Source organism: Vombatus ursinus, unplaced genomic scaffold (genome assembly GCF_900497805.2).
Source record: "Vombatus ursinus unplaced genomic scaffold, bare-nosed wombat genome assembly UNPS02007284.1, whole genome shotgun sequence".
In the NCBI taxonomy this organism is placed as follows: Eukaryota; Metazoa; Chordata; class Mammalia; order Diprotodontia; family Vombatidae; genus Vombatus; species Vombatus ursinus.
Window position 1 is genome coordinate 2398238 of NW_020947062.1, and position 15796 is coordinate 2414033.

Genomic DNA, 15796 nt, shown 5'->3' on the forward strand with positions numbered 1-15796 from the left:
TGAGGGACATACAGACACATTGTTCTTGTTCTCAAAGGATAACATGCAAAAGAGAACTTGCTATTAAATAGGAATGATAAAATATATACACAAATAAATTATAAAAATATACCATCATATGTACATAAGAGAAGCACAAGGAATTATGAGATCACATCATTGCTGCTTAACTCAAAAGCCGCAGTAGTACAAAGGAAGTATAAGCACCTGATGCTGGCATTCAAGGTCTTCTACAATATTATGCCATCCTACATACCTTTCAGCCTTATGCTATGCTACATACCTGCACATACTCCATGCTCCTTCCAGGTCAGATTATTCTCTATTGCTCTTTTTCTTCTTGCTCTTTCCAATCCTCATGCCTTTGTTCAGTTCACATTTATGACATGTATCTTGACTTCAACCCTCCCCCCTAACTCATCCCTCTCTTCTTTCAAGGCTCACCTCATGACACCTTCTTCTTGAACTCATCTCTAACCCTCAAATGCTTTGCTAGAATTCTTTTTCTTCTTATTTTTTTATAAGTACTTTGTAAGGACCTCTTTTTAAACTTGTCACATATTATAATTATTTGTATGTATATCTTCTCCTCCTCCTCCCTTTAGCTTGGATGTTTCTGGAAGATGAATTAATTCTATTTCAGTTTTGACTTTCTAGCATCTTAGCAGCACAAAGTCATTATGCACAAGGAGGTGATTAAAAGTTGAATTGCATTGAATTCAGGTGAATGATTATTTCTAATGGATGAGTGAAGGAAGACTTCCTAGAAGAAGAAGAAGTAGTTTTGTTGAGTTTTCACAAAGGTGTATGATTTAAATTAGCTAGATATTTTTTGAAGTTATCAATCTCCCCAATGAGTTAGTGGCCCTTCTAGTATAAAATATGCCAGTATTTGGCACTAGGCATGACCTTTTCAGAAACAGATAATGTGTACCCATTCCAATTTTGTTTTGACGTGACTTTTTCATTGTGCTTAATAAGTAAGGAGAGATGTATTTGAAATAATGAAATATCTTTTATTTTCAGGTCTATGAACTTAAACCTCTGTAACCCTAGAAGTCCTACCGGAAGGATTGACTCAGTAGTCTCAAGGTTTCATAAAAGAGGTAGTATAGCAAAGTGAGTTCCTACACATTTGGGTTGTAGTCCTTACTGTTCCACTCACTTGCTATTAAGTTACTTAAATTTCAGAAGCTGCATTTTCCTCATCAGTAAAATGAGGTAATCAAATAAGATAATCTCCAAATGCTGTTTCTTTTTCTAAAAAAAAATATCACTTATGGATAATTTTCTTGAATTGTCTTGGCTAGTTCAACCTTTATATGTAGACATTTTAATGGATCTTCAGTTTCAGGAATAGACAAATCACTACTTTTATCATCCTGTGCTACCTTGACTGTATGGTAAAACCAGTTGCCATTCACTATGACCAAGTTCTCTCTTAAATGGTAATAAAAGGTAAAGCCTGGTAATAGGGTTTCTAGCTACTTTCTTAATAAAATTATGTAATAAAAAGAATACTGGATCAGGAGTCAAGGTATCTAATCTTGGCTACACCACTATTTGTGTGATCTTGGGCAAGTCATTCACTCTTTAACCTTGGCTTCTTCATCTGGAAATCTCTCTTAAGTGTTCTTTAAGATCCCTTCCAGCTCTGATGTGCAATGATTGGAAAGACAAACTGCTTTGTTAGAAAGAATGTTGCATCTCAAGTCAGAGCCCCTGAATTTTAATAAAAAAATTAACATTTCTATAGCACTTTAAAGTTTACAAAACACTTTACAAATATTATCTCATTTCATCCTTACAACAAACTTGAAGTTATATGCTATTATTTTCTCCATTTTATACACAAGGGAACTGGGATCAAGGGCTTTGCTTATTTTCACACATCTGGTTAGTGTCTGTGGCAGGATTTTAATTTAGTTTGTCCATGACTTTAGGTATAGCTTGCTACTCACTGTGCTACCCAGCTGCCTCTTACTATCACTTACTATTACTTACTGACATTGGACCAGTCTCCTCATTTTTCTAGGCTTTAGTTTCCTCATTTGTAAAATTACTAGCCTAGGGTAGAAAATCCCTAAGGTTCCTTCAAACTCTGTTAAGTCTGTGATGTTATGAAAATTAATTAGGCAGTTTAATTACTGCAAACACACCAATAAGAACCCACTTCTTTTGTTTCATACCTGAGTAACTGTTATCCATTTTATTTGTCAGTTGTGAAATTATCTTCTACTTCAATCCACTATTTCTGGTAATCTAGAGTACTTTGCCTTTACTTAGTCAATTGTAAGAATCATGAACTCATTACACCATACGATCCAGGATCAAAGTCATACATTAGTACACAGACATACCTTTTGTGCCAGACACAGAGAAGCACAATTTTCTAATAGTTTTCCTTTCTTTATTTGCAGGTTTTGCTTCTCACAAAGGAATACACCAAGTGTATTAGAGCAGTGAATATAGATGTAGGGATATTGAATTTAGAGTCAGAAGACCTGGGTTCACAACCTGTTTTTGGAATACATGTGGAACTTCGGCAAGTCAGTCAGTCAATAAGCATTTATTAAGTGTCTCCTATGTATTAGGCACCATATTAAGAACTGAGGATACAAAGAAAAGCAAGAAATAGACCCTGCCCTCAAGAAGCTCACCATTGATGAAGTCATTTAGCATCCCTGAACTTCAATTTTCCTAAGGATAAAATGAGGTTCTTAAGACCAGATGATCTCTACAATATCTCTTAGTCCTAAATCTATTATCCTAAATTACTTGTACACTACATATGTGTGCACACACTCACACACACATCAACCATCAACTGTATTTGTGTTTTAAAACTTTGTTTGGCTGTACGTGTCATGCAAGAGTAAAATTGTGTGACCTAACTTGGAGTGGCTTTTGCGATGAAGGCATCATTTACTGCTGAGTACATTTTACTGTGCTGTTATAGATCTCTTCACTCAACCAGCTGTCTAACATGTTGAATAGTCTTTCATCTTGTCAAACACTTCCATTCCCCTTTCTACAGCTTTCTCAGCCAACATGTACACACCTAATCAATCTAATGCCACTGTCTACAGACTTTCAAACCAAAACGTACTGCCCAAACCACTTTCTTAAAGAGACAATCATCCCTTTTTTGTTCTCTCTCTCAGTGAGATGAAATGATAAAATTGCATAATATTAAGAGAACTCCTGATACTTATAAAAATGAGCAAACTCAAGTTTCTTTTTTCTTTAAATTTCTTCTGTCCACCGTCTGTTTGAACAGTTCAGTCCCTGCAACCCCTAAAAAGAGTAAGGAATAGTCACAAAGCTTACCTTTCCCATCCTTATCTTTAAAAAGATACCTGGATTCTAGTTGGGACTCTGCCAAGAACTCACTGTGTGCTCTTAAGTAAGGCATATAACCAATCTGGTCTTGTTTCTTTATTTGGAAAATGAGGAGGTTGGACCAGAAAATTATGATTCCTTCTAACTCTGTTTCCAATTTGCGGTAGTGGGTAGACTACTATACCTAGGGCCAGAAGATCTGGGATTGCATCTCCCCTCTGTCACTTAGTAGTGGTTTGTCCATGGGCAAAATTTCATATTTCTAAGTGTTGCCTCTTCCATATAAAGAGCACAATAAAAGCTGCACTATCTTCTTCACAAGGTGACTATGAAAAAAGTATTGAATAAAGGAGAGAGAGAGAGAGAGAGAAAGAGAGAGAGAGAGAGAGAGAGAGAGAGAGAGAGAGAGAGAGAGAGAGTTTTATTTGTCAGGAAAATCTGGGTTCAAATTCTAGCTTTGTTATTTAGTAACTGGGTCACCATAGGCTGGTCCCTTAATCTCTCTGAGCCCAAGGTCAGTAAGTAGCAGAGCCAGGATTCACACTCATGTCCTTTGATGGCAAATTCAACACTTTTTTTTTACTATACCATACTGACATTACATTTGAAAATGCTAAAAGTACTCTATAAATACTATTTAGCTAACACATGCAATGTTTTCTTTCATTTCATAATTAGAAGTAGGACTCTATTTTCCCAAGACAATTAGACACACAGATCTATTTAGGCTGCTTTTCCTTTGTTTCCCCCAAGTTGCAAAAATCCCATCAGCAGAAAAGGTTATACTCTGTAAAGATGGCAGCACAAGCCACACTGGAGCTGCATCTGGCCAACTCCCCTTATGGCACAAATACCCCACCTCCCATCACCCAATCTTTGTCCTAGATATTCATTAATACCTCTTATTTTTGTGATAAATCCATTACTTATATTACTTAAGGGGATTGTGCAAAGTGAGCTGTGTGGGGATTGAGATTACTCAGGAGTTAATACTGGTGCCTAAACCAGTCAATTGAGAATGCATTAAATGAAGAACCAAATATAATGATTACTATTTGAGGTAGGGGTGTGTGTGTGTGTGTGTGTGTGTGTGTGCATGTGTGTTGGTTACTCTGTGACTTGGAGATTTATTCTGAATTTGTAAACTGCCCTTCTGTTTCTATGTATTTTTCTCATAGCTAAATAATAGATTTATGGCAAACATAACCACATATAAGAAAAGACTCAGAATGAATAGGCATAGGTAGATCATGTCTTCAGCCTTTAATTTTTTTTTTTTTAGAATGAGTTAGGATGGAGAGAGGTAAAGACGCTTCAACCTTTAAGCCCCTTTGACATTCACAAAGTGCTAAAAGTCGGCTGGGGTCTCAGCTCTGATGAATTTGCATCTCTTTGAATATGACGCTTGAAAAGCCAAGCCGCTAGATTAAATTTTGCCATGGAGAAAATGAGAAAGACTTCCATCTCCCAGGTCTACTGGGAGGATCTTTATGGTTGATTTACTTTTTTTAAATAAATGTTTCTTTATGTGTTTGCTCCAGTTTCTGTCCAGCCTTCCTCTATCACGCACGCTGTAACTTCTGCCAGTTCTATCAGCCAACAGTAAGTCAACCTAGTGCTGAGTACAAGGTGAAGGAATATTTCAATCTGAACTGCATATCCCTTCTGTGTTTTCTGATTAAAATTTGCAAGCAAACCTTGGAATAAACTCTACCTGACATGACTTCGAAAATAATTTACACACTTTGCAAACCTCAAATGTGGGGGGTTTTGTACAGCTGCCATAACTCAGGCAATAGGAAACGGATCTGGGCTTTTAATGGATTTAATGATCAAAGCTGATCCTATAATAAAAATCACTGAGGTTAGAAAGATTGGAGGCCTTGGCTAGAAGCTATAATGAATATAGCTTACTTTCACACAAGGCATGTTGCAGTAGCAAGGTGATGTGGTAGAAAAAACTGAACTTGGAGCCAAGGGAACTCTCACCCAACTACAAGCTTTGTGAACTTAGGCAAATTGCTTCCACTCTCTGAGCCTCAGTTACTTTGTATGTAAAATGGAAATATTAATACCCAAATCTCCTTCATGAAACAGAGTACAAACACAAACTGTTGTTTTTGTTCATCTCCCTGGTAAGCATGGACAAAACGATTCATTTATTTAGTGGCCAACCTTGGACAGGGACTCTCAATGAAAAATGAGGTGGATGTAAAATTGAGAAGAAATAGGAGGCAAGGGAAAGGAAGAAGAGGAAGATCAGATAGGGTCACATTTGGGAAATTGTGTATGGCTATCTATCTGCTACAAAAAAAAATGTTCTCCACTTCTCTCCCACTATTGCCATCTGGCTTTAACTGATGAAAGAACAGTGATCTCTGAAGAAGCAAAACTATGAAGAACCAAAATCACAATGGAAAAACTCATGATGGAGGGAGGCATACTGCTTATGTTTGAGAAGAGTGAAAAACAGGAGAGCCTATAGGAGGCAGGCTGGACACATAGCAAGAATGAGGATCAACAAATAGACAGCTCAAATGCTACACCAGAACCTGACATTCAAAGAACCAGAGGGAGGCCTCTGGCATGTTAGAAATAAATCATGTATGAGGGAATTTGTAGAAAGACATGGATAAATATCATATCAGAGGAGGAGGCATGGAGGAGGGCAGGGGACATAATTTGCACCAGTGAAGGGAATACACACAGGGATGAAATCATGGAAGCTTGAAGCATCTGATTATTATATTAGGAGACTTTGCCAATTAACAGTAATTAAAGCTGGTAGTATGAGGAGTCAGGAGACCTAGATTTGACACCCAGTTCTGCCATTTACCAGATATATAACCATGCACAAATCACTTTTGCCTTTGGAACCTAAGTATCCTTAATTGGGAAATCAGGATAATAATAGTTGTACTACCTACTTCTCAAAGCTCTTGTGAGAAAAGTATTTTGTAAATCTTAGAGTAGAATATAAATGTGACATTATTAGGATCAAATTGTTCATTGTGTTAACAGTACATATCTGAACTTTTTGCTATTTCATTGGTGATATTTTATAATTGAATAATTTATTGGAATTAGAGAAGAAGAGTGGTATGCTTGATAAAGAACTAACTTTTGAGTCAGGAGGACTGGGGGTCAAGTCCCATCTGTGACACATACTATCTGACTCAGAGCAGATCATTTAGCCTCATAATAATCAATCAAGGAACAAGCATTTTTAAGCACTTACTATATGCCAGGCAAGCACCAGGAATACAAAAGTAGTAATGCTTTAAGAACAGGATGGCATTCTGAGCTTTGTGGTTCAAGGGTTAGTACATATCTCTCAATTTCAGGCTATGATGATAGAACTGAACAGCAGCAATAGCAGCTAGCAGATGAAATATCCAACCCTACCTGAAACTTAACAAGCCAAGCTAGAAAGAATCAGAAGGCCAAAGAAAACATCTGAAAGGAGAAAATTACAAGGAAAAAATTGAAATGAGAAACTGAAAAGGAGACACTGAAAACAGACTGAGCTGTGGGAGAGAAGGGAAGGACAGAACTGAAATATCAGTCCCAGACAGCATCTTAGAACAGAAGACTTGGGTTCAAGACATCAGTTGTACTCTCACAAGACTGATAAAAGTTCCCTCAAATGGTAGGCTCTTTCCTCAACTTTTATTCCTAATGCTTGTCTAGTAAAAAACAAAACAAAACAAAACAAAAAAAAACAAATAAACAAACAAAAAAAACCACTTTAATATACTCTTTTTGCTTTTCTTACACAAATGTTTCCTGATATTTGGTCCAAAAATAGTGTAGGGTTTAGCTATAAATACATTAAACTTTATTTTGGGGACAGAAATAGATTTTTTTAAATGTTAGGAATTTTACCAAAAGGGCACTCTGAGCAGAGGAAGGGGCAACCTGAATCTAAGGACTGTTATAATTCTCCAGACTAAAAAAATGAACTAGCTGTTATAGCTTGCCTAGCTAATTAAATCTCTAACATCTAACTTGACAAAGGAAAGGGAATGGGGAAATAGTAGAGGCCTAGGTGAGAGTTGACTCCACCATTCCAAAAGGGAGAAAGGAGAAGAATGAATTGAATATCCATAGCAATATCACCAGTGAAGCAATATTTACACTAATAGTTGTCTTATAAAGCTGATAGTTGTTTGTCCTCTGTTCTTGAAGAAGACCTCGACATTGGAAAAGTGAAGTCATGACTTGCAAGTGAATTGGATTTAAGTGAGTCAGGGCTGTGCAAAGTCACCAGCCTCACTCTGTCCTCAGGAGCCATCTGGGTCCAGTGGCAAGATGTAAATCAGGATGACTAGAAATGGTCCAGAATGCCTAGGAAACCTTGGTCCTTTTAAGCAAATGTCTTTCCCCAGGTCTCTGTTTGCCTGAGGCAGTGCCCATTCAGTGATTAAGACTAGGTAAGATATGAGGCAAATAATGACCTCTTTTACTTAGTAAAACAAAAAAAAATCTATCTGGGAGGGAAAGACCCTCTAGGTTTCTGGCCAAAACAGAAACAATTGCTATTTACATTCACTCTGAGCTATGAGAGACCAAACAATGACCAAAAGAGCTTTGACCTGGGACCTATTGTTGGCCAATCTATGAGAGCCAGAGTGATTTGGGTTTAAGGTATGGTCCTTAAAAAAGGGAATCTAGACTGAAAACTCCAAGATATCTTGTGGGGTTACAGTGATCAAAATTTATATTCCTTTGGGCAGAATACCCACAGGTAAGGGTATGAGTCCTCACAGGGACAGAGGGATAGGAGGAAGGAAGGAAAAAGGGAAGGAAGGAGTGAAGAAGGGAAGGAGGGAAGGAAGGAAGGAGGGAGAGAAGGAGGGAAGGAAAGAAGGGATAGAGGGAGGAAAGGAGGAAAGAAGAAAGGAAGGAACAAAAGAGTGAGGGAAGGAAGGAGGAAAGAAAGAAAGGGAAAAAGGAAGGAGCTGCAATGCTTAACTGGAGCTGGCTAGTTGGGTCCCCAGTAGGGCAGATACTACTACTCACAGACTGCTCATACCATGAATTGTTCAGCCTTTCCCCATTTGATGGGTGTCCTCTCAGTTTCCAATTCTTTAAAGGTGGCTTTATCTTGAAGGATGCTACAAATTCTAAGTGGTAGAGATGATGATCAAGAGCCATTCCAATTCTTCCAATCATAGAACAGATACAGCCCGTGTAACATTGCAGAGATATATCATGTATGAGGAAAAATAAGTAGGCCAACATGGCTAGACCACAGAGTGCATGGAGGAAAGAAATTTCTAAGAAGAAAAGCAGAAATGGGCTAAATTGTGAAGAGCCTTAAATGTTAAATAGAGGAGTTTAAGTTTGCTCCTAGGAGTAATAGGGAGCCATTGGATTATGACTATTAGCGGGTACTAATCTTTACCAATAAAAACTATTTTTAGAATTTAGAAAAAAGCTGTCCATAGTGAAAAGCAATACTAATAGTAGTACTTAGATTAACTTAACCTCAAATTGGTTAAAAAAAAATTCATTTTGAATTGCACTCAGAGTGGTGATGCAATATCCAAACTCCATAAAACTTTTTGTAATGAAATAGTTACTCCCAGCCAGAGCAATGTTGAGCTATGATCCAGGAAGAATAATTCTCTGTATTCAGTATATTCCTAAATAAAACATAATTCCACTCATAGTTACTGGGTTAATGGAAAAGCACAATAAATTGGAAAATTCACAGATAGTGTAACACCTTTCTCCTTGTGCCAGCAGGGAGAGAGAGAGAGAGAGAGAGAAAGAGAGAGAGAGAGAGAGAGAGAGAGAGAGAGAGAGAGAGAGAGAGAGTGCGAGCTTCCTTATTCACTTCAGCATTTCTCCATTTCCCCACCCACAGGTACCATGGCAATAATGGAGCCCATGCACAGTGGGGCTAGAAGACATAGACATAGAATATTTCCCTTCCCCCTTGGGAACTCCTAATCCCTTATTGTGAACCCCAAATCCCATGAACCCCAATTTGATCAGAGTCTGCTCTAAGAGGCAAATGAAATTGGGATACATATGCACATAGTTTAATTTCTCAAAGTAGCTTGACATGCATTGCATGTCCAAAACTGGGTCCCCCTAAGGGGGCCAGTTTGGAACTGACTCTGTTTGGAATTTGGAGATACAGAATTATATACCCTTCAAAAAGTAGGTGTTCCCAAGGGGGTGCCAATCAACCATGATTGGTCAATGTACTAGGAGGTGGGTGATATTAAAATTAGGCCTTGAGTACAGTGCTTTAGATCACAACCCACAGGGGCCATTAAAGGAAATATTACCCCCAATCTTGGAAATCTATCTCCACTCAAACCTGAGTAGGTAAGATCAATTCAGGCCTGGGTTAGAGTTTGACCAAGATAAGAAAATTCAATGCAATCTCATTATCAGAGATGTCCTTCTGAAGAACTTTGAACAAAGGCTGGCAGGGTAGAGCTCTTGAGTTTCCAAAACACAGATTACCAAGAGAAATCATTTTTAACACCCTACAACAGTTTGTCAGCAGCATAATAACAAATGATCACATAAAACAAATCCCACCCCCATGCTCACATTCATTCATGGTTTCTTAAAATATTTGGACATATGTTATGTTCTATAATCCATAATTACCACTTAGTAATGCCTGATAGATTTTTTCGGGGGACTTTTTTAAATTTTAAACTTAAATACAAAATGAGAAAAGAAAAAAAAATATTCCCATGTACACAGCAGACCATAAGAGAAGATTCAATATAAGACAAAAACCTGTATAATAAATATTACACATTGTTTTGAAAGCTGTCCAATTTTTCTTTGCTTCCTTGTTGGTTTTCTTTTGTTCTCTGCTGTGCACTTTTTACTTTATTTTCCCCCTCTGTCCTACCCCCACCCCCCACCCTAAAGAAAGCTAGAATTACATGTGGACATATGTACATATAAATAGATATCCATTAACACACAAATATACAGATATACACTCATACACATATATGTAAGACTGTGCTACGCTTATTTTCTATCATCTGTTTCTCTGAAGGTGGGTAGCATCTTCCTTCATAAGTCCAAGTCTTTCCACATTTTTCTAAATCAAGCAGCTCATCATTTTCTACACCACAGCAATACTCCAACCTGATCACATCCCATGTGAGAGATTTCCTATGAATGTTCCTTCCACATTCCCCCAATTTTCTGCATTCCTTCTGTTCTTAGCTACATAGGTTTTATTTATACAAGAAAATTTTTATTTAAAATAATTGAAATTATCCTTTTTACACTTCAACAATGTTCTCACCTTGTAAAATATTTTAAGGTCTGATACAGCTGAATCTACTTGCTTTACATTTTTTTTGCTCTGGTTTCTTTGAAGTTCCTGACCTTTTACTCCTCCAAATGAATTTTGTTGTTTTTTTTCTAACTTAGTGAAATAATTTTTAGTAATTTAATTGAGATGACATTGAATAAATAGATTAAGTAAAATTGTTATTTGAAAAATTATATTGGCTTTACCTACCCATGAATAATAACTATTACTTCAATTATTTAGATCTAAGTTTATTTGTATAAAAATTGTTTTATATTTGTGTTCATGTAGTTCCTATTTCTGTTTGGCAAATATATGCTCAGGAATTTTATACCATCTAGGTATTTTAAATGGTTTAAAACAATATTGAGTAATATTGCTGACAGTGTAGTTTCTCTATTTTTTACTTTTTATTAGATCTATTTTAGCTTTAACTTTGTCTGAGATCATGATTACTATACCAACTTTTTTTACATACTAAATTCTACTCTTGCCATTTATTTTATCTTTGTGTGTTTCTCTCATTTTTATAATGTTTCTTGAAAACAACATATAGTTGAGTTCAAATTTTTAATCTGCTGTTTCCATTTTATGGGTAAATTCATCCCATTCACATGCTATGCTACAATTACATGTTGTGTGTTTTTGTCCTTCCTATTTGATTACCACCTGAAAGAGATTCAAAGACAACTTAAAGGACTATCATAACCAAGTTTCAAACTTCTCAGGTTAAGGAGAAAATATTGACAAAGAATAAAAACAATTTAAATATCATGGAGCTATAATAAGGATTACACAGGACCTAGAAGCTACTACATTGAAGGACCATAGGTCTTGGAATATTATATTCCATAAAGCAAAAGAGCTGGGGTTATGACCAAGGGTAACTTACCCAGTAAAGTTAAGTATAAACCTGAACAGAAGAAAAAAAAGGATATTTAATGAACTCAAAGATTTTAGGTTTTTGTGACCAAAAACCCCAGAACTTAAGGGAAAATTTGACATAACATCAAGGATAAATATAAAGTAAACATTAAAGACCAATCATATCCTTCACTATCCTTCTCAACCACTTTATCCTGTCCTGCCATATTCCTCTGCTTTACTTCTACCTGCTACCTTGCCCTCCTATTCCTTAGCCTACTCACCCCTCTAGAAGTCCCTCCCTTATCCTCTCCCCTCACCCTATCCCTTGACCTCTTATTTCTTTCTAAATTTAGAAGAATTTTATACCTTTCTAGATAAATATGTTGTTACCTCTTTAACCCATTCCCAATCAGAGTAAGGTTCCAGCACTACCTGCCTTCCCCCTATTAGCTTCTTCTTGTATCATTTTTTCCCTTTTATGCCACATTTGTGTATAACAATGACTCCTTTTTATATCTCCCTAAACAATTTTATTTTATTTTATTTGTTTTTAGCCAAAGACAAGGTTTATTAAAGATCTGACATATTAGCCAGACTCTTAAGGAATCTGAGCATCTGTGAGCAATTGGCTAGATTGTGAAAATCTGAACAGTGGCTAGATTATAAGAACCTGAGCACCTTAATAGAGACAAGAAAAGACTGTGGGAGGGATCTACAAGTGGCTAAGTAGTTTGGAGTGACTGGAGGAGGGAATCCAAGGAGGGTCTGGATGGGAGTGGTCAGTAAACTGGGGTGAACAGAAACCCTGAGACAAGGCTGAGGGAAAATGGAGCCTAGCTAGGATTAAGGGTGGGAAATGGCTGGAGGCCATGGGGAGGTAAGACAATGGATAGCTAGGCTAGGTTAAAGGTAACAGAATTGAGAGACTGTGTGTAGCCACAATGAAAAGCCAGTTGATGGGATTATAGCCTCAAGCATAGGCCAGAGATTTGTCCACGTGGGAAAGTCCAAGGTTTTTCCTTTCTGGGGTCCAGATCTCAACCCCATCATTTCCCCCTCAAACAAATGGAATCCAAACACCATTTTATTTTAATTTTTTAGAATTACCCCATCATACTCAGCTCGGCCCACACCTTTCTTTCAAACTATCCAATTAATGATGACGGTTATAAAAGTACTACTAATATTTTCACATATACAAAGTAAACAATTTGGCTTTATTGAGTCCCTTATGATTGGTCTTTAATGTTTACTTTATATTTATCCTTGATGTTATGTCAAATTTTCCCTTAAGTTCTGGGGTTTTGGTCACAAAAACCTAAAATCTTTGAGTTCATTAAAAGTCCTTTTTTTTTTCCTTCTGCTCAGGTTTATACTTAACTTTACTGGGTAAGTTACCCTTGGTCATAACCCCAGCTCTTTTGCTTTATGGAATATAATATTCCAAGACCTATGGTCCTTCAATGTAGTAGCTTCTAGGTCCTGTGTAATCCTTATTATAGCTCCATGATATTTAAGTTGTTTTTATTCTTTGTCAATATTTTCTCCTTAACCTGAGAAGTTTGAAACTTGGTTATGATAGTCCTTTAAGTTGTCTTTGGATCTCTTTCAGGTGGTAATCAAAGGATTTTTTTTCTATTTGTACTTTGTCTTCTTGTTCTACAGCTTCTAGGCAAATTTCGTTGACAATTTCTTATAATATTAAATCAAGATTCTTTTTTTAATCCTAATTTTCAGGCAGTCTGACCATTCGTATCTTCTTTGTCCTTGACTTGTTCTTCAGATCAGTTGTTTTTCTGATGAGATTTTTCACTTTCTCTTTTATTTTTTCACTCTTCATTTTATTTTATGATTTCTTATTGTCTTAGAACATTTTTAGTTTCCCCTTGCCAAATTCTAGTTTTCAAGGAATTATTTTCTTAAGTTTTTGATTCTCTATTTCCAGTTGATTCATTTTCTTTCCATAATTTTCTTGATTTCCTTGGATTGCTCTTTTTTTTCTTCTAATTTTTCTTTGATCTCTATTATTTGATTTTTAATATCCTTAAGTTCTTTCAAGAACTTTTTTTGTGCTTGGGGATATTTGACATTTCTCATTAAAAAATGAATGGCTTTTTTTTTAAAACTCCATTGTCTTACTCTGAATATGAACCCAGTTCTTCGCTATCCCTATAGTAACTATCAATGGTTAGATTCTTCCTCCTTTGCATACTAATTTTTATTTTTCTTTTATTTTGTTTTTATCAGTTATTAATGTAAACAAGTTGCAGTCTCAAGGTATGGGGAATGATTCCTCAGGTCTTTTTTACTGTTATTTTCTGAGATCTGTCTCAGGGCCCAAACTTGTACTCTCCCCTCCACTCCTAAGCTGCAGTTACGGCCCCAGTCACACTGTTCCACAAATGATCTTGCTCTCTGCAATTCCTCCAGTGGCTGCAAACTACAATGATCAAATACAATTCTGAAGGACTCATAATGGAAAATGCTATCCACACCTAAAGAAAGAATTGATGGAATCTGAATACAGATCAAAGCATACTTTTTTAACTTTCTTTATTTTTCTTGGGTTTTTATTTTGGTCTATGCTTTGTTTTATAATATCACTAATGTGAAAATGTGTTTTGTGTGATTACACATGTATAGCCTATATCAAATAGCTTGCCTTCTCAATGAGGGAGATGGGGAGGGAGGGAAAGAATTTGCAACTCAAAGCTTTTTTTTTGCTTTTATAATATTATATTTTTTTTTAATTCCATGTAAAGATGGTTTTCTATATTAATTAATTCTTCTCCCTCCCTCTCTCCCCTCCCCACTCCTTAAGAGAACAAGCAATCTGATATAGGTTATACATGTACAAATCATGTTAAATATATTTCCACATTAGCCAGGTTGTGAATGAAGAATAAGAACACAAATGAAAAACTATGAGAAAGAAGAAACCAAAAATAACACAAAAAATGAAAATAATATTCTTTGATCTGCATTCAAACTGAGTAGTTCTTTTTCCAGATATAGTTAGCATTTTCCATCATGAGTCTTTTGGAATTGTCTTGGATCATTGTATTGCTGAGAAAAGCTAAGTCTATCATAGTTGATCATTGCCCAATGTTACTGTTACTTGTAAGACATTCTCCTCTTTGTTCTCACTTCACTCACCATCAGTTCATGTAAGTCTTTCCAGGTTTTTCTGTAATCCGCCTGCTCATCATTTCTTATAGCACAATAGTATTCTATTACATTCATATACCACAACTTATTCAGTCATTCCTCAATTGATGGGCATCCCATCAATTTCCAATTCTTTGCCACCACAAAAAGAGCTGCTGTAAATATTTTTGTATATGTGGATCCTTTTCCTATTTTTATGATCTCTTTGGGATACAGACATAGAAGTGGTATTTCTGGCTCAAAGGGTATGTATATTTTTATAGCCCTTTGAGTATAGTTCCAAATTGCTCTCCAGATGGTCATATCAGTTCACAGCTCCACCAACAATGCATTAGTGTCCCAATTTTCCCATATCTCATCTAACATTTATTATTTTCCTTTTCTGTCATATTAGCCAATTCGATAGGTATGAGGTGGTACCTCAGAGTTGTTTTAATTTTTATTTCTCTAATCAATAGTGTTTTAGAGTATTTTTCATATGATTATAGATATCTTTAGTTTCTTCATTTGAAAACTGACTATTCATATCCTTTGACCATTTATCAATTCAGGAATGACTTGTATTCTTATAAATTTGACTTATAAATTCTCTATATATTTTAGAAATGAGGCCTTTATCAGAGACACTGTTTATAAAAATTGTTTCTCAGCTTTCTGCTTTCCTTCTAATCTTGGTTGCATTGGTTTAGTTTGTGCACAACATTTTTTAATTTAATGTAAACAAAATTATCCATTTTGTATTTCATAATATTCTCTGTCCCTTATTTGGTCATAAATTCTTTTCTTTTCCATAGTTCTGACAGTGCAACTATTTTTTGCTCTCCTAATTTGTTTATGTTATCATCCCTTATGTCTAAATCACGTACCCATTTTGACCTTATCTTGGTATAGGGTGTGAGATGTTGATCTATGTCTAGTTTCTACCATATTATTTTCTGGTTTTCCTAGCAGTTTTTATTAAATAGTTAGTTCCTATCCCAGAAAGTGGAGTCTTTGGTTTTATAAAATAGTAGATTATTGTAGTCATTGACTGACAGCAGTCAGTCTTGTGTACTTAACCTATTCCACTAATCTACCATTCTGTTTCTTAGCCAGTACCAAACAGTTTTTGTGATT